The following is a 2,400-nucleotide window of genomic DNA, read 5'->3' on the forward strand; positions in this document are numbered from 1 at the left end:
GGCTGTTAATGCCACAGTGTGTATCTTATGCACCAGCGACATCAATTGTCTGCCGACGTAGCTGGCTGTTCGGGACACATTATGACTCTAAATAAACCTATTGGGATGATATGGTTATCCATACTTGCGCAGAGCACAGGAAATCAGGTGTGAAGAACTAAGTAACAAAGTTTAATTCACGCAATGCAATCAAAACTGCATTTTCCAGAGTAGCCGGGCTCTTGCGGAAGACTTCAGTCTTGGGAGGGTCATAAGTTAGTCCCTTTACAATGTACCGTTGTCTTGACCTTTTTCAACTCCTGACATGTGACAAAGTAGCTAGGAAGGCTGTCTTTCTACGTCATTGCCCAATTTCGCACGGCCATCTAAATGAGATATGGCACAGGCCACTTGACTACGGTCGTTTAGGCCATCGTGATAGCGATGTCCGCCAGAACGCAAGTTTTTTTTCATCTTCGTTCCCGTACAAACTTTTCACTTTGAGCTTGATAGAGCGTTCCGTGTATACCGATGGTGTCACCCCCAGGTGACGGTATGTTTGCGATTTAAATTCCATTAGAGCTAGCTCGTAAGCAGGAAAATTTGTTAAGCATTGAGTTATCGCTTCTTGATCCAAAAGGAACATATCGGAGACCGCATGATCTTCGATTAAAGCTTGCAGCTTAACCACACACTTCAACTGGGAGTGTGTTAGAAACGAATATTTCTCACTGTTGATCCGACCGCCACCTGTGGTCTATCGATGAATCCATCGACTTCGTCGGCGTTGGAGTGACTACTGGTGCCACCAAGTGTAACGGGAAGTGCCCTTCCGTGTGATCAAACTTTCTGAGGGAGGCTTGGGTTAACTAACACGCTCACCGCGTGTTGCTCGCTTCCCGCGGGCCGTTGATAGAAAAGGTGAAGTGACGGGTTATTATTTCCAATAGACTTTTAGCCTCCCTCACCTGTTAAGTACTTCCACAACAGAACTAAAAGAGACCTACACATGTGTACAGTTAATGTAAGGCACATAATGATGTGGTTCATACATCATGTGTAATGAAACCTGGCCCCATCACAGAAGGTCTAAAGATGACGGAGACGCTTCAGTACTTAAATTTAGGCAACATGGCGGTACAGTATCTTAAGCTGGAAAAGAAGGTGCAACGTCTGGTGCACGATGTGCTCGCTCGATAAAAACGCCATTGCTGACTTACTTGCCCATGGTGGCGTGCATGTAGAGATGGATACATGGCACTTAATAAAGGACAGTTTAGTGCTACATTGCGGGAGCTAGAAATGCTTGTATGCGGAAAAGTTTAGTACAAATTAATGAATACCACTATTTCTGTCACTGCTTAATCTGATTGAAGACCTTGTGGCAAAATCGATTTTGATGTTACCAAAAATTCTGTAATATTTTCTTGAGCCCACTCGAATGGTATGGAAACACCAACGAAGCTAGTCAGCGTCTTGTGGAACACGAATGTACTTTTTCGAGTCATTACGACAAAAACGATTGCCTCGGTGCGAATATTTTTAATTGTTTTTGCCAGGAATTATTTAGATAATGTGGTAAGCAGTCTTCTTCTCACACAACTGACTCACCTTTGACATATAAGTCAATCTTTCTTACTGAATCGATCCATATTTCCAGTGACAAAATCATTGAACTCGGTAAAAGCTTCGTAATAGATCGCGGGTTTTTAAGATGAAAGGTGAATCAGACATAACTCAATCAAAATATGATGCAGAAGTAACCCTCGAGAATAATAAAGAAACATCCAGTCCAAAATTGAGTCCAACACCCAGAGAATAGTAGATTTAAAAAGGCATCGCAGCATTTTTTCTTCATTTAGCGGAATGATATATAATGGAATTTTTATCACAACAGCTACTTATCAAAGTTCTCATCTCCATAATTGATCTCACTCCGCGTCAAGGGCTCTCTCCTTCATTAATCAATAACAAGATCTATCTTGTGATAAGACGTAAGACTGAAAGCTACGAGCAGTATAATAGATGTATGACTAATAGCATTACGTCGGCATATTTTTTTCAAACCGTAATTTACCACCGAGAACTTTTTTTCGGGACAGCAGCAACTTCAACGACGCAACCTCTTGACCACCTTAAAGCTTAGAGTCACGAGTTTTTGATATTAGGATAGTTTTAGAATTGCTTCAATAACAGCTACTATCTTAGTTGCGCAACCTCTCGGACGTTAAGATAAAAGCATTCGAACAGAATTTTACCAGCGACGTGGAGTCTTACCATGCTGCATCACCACCATGTCCGCTTAAGTACGCTTGAAAAATCTAAAGATGGGGTAATGCGCTGCGGACATTGATGCGGATCATTCGGTGGGAGATATCAAGGATGCAATAATGGCGAAGAATCCAGACACGCATAAGTGCG

Source organism: Plasmopara halstedii, assembly GCF_900000015.1.
Source record: "Plasmopara halstedii genome assembly, contig: Scaffold_430, whole genome shotgun sequence".
In the NCBI taxonomy this organism is placed as follows: Eukaryota; Oomycota; class Peronosporomycetes; order Peronosporales; family Peronosporaceae; genus Plasmopara; species Plasmopara halstedii.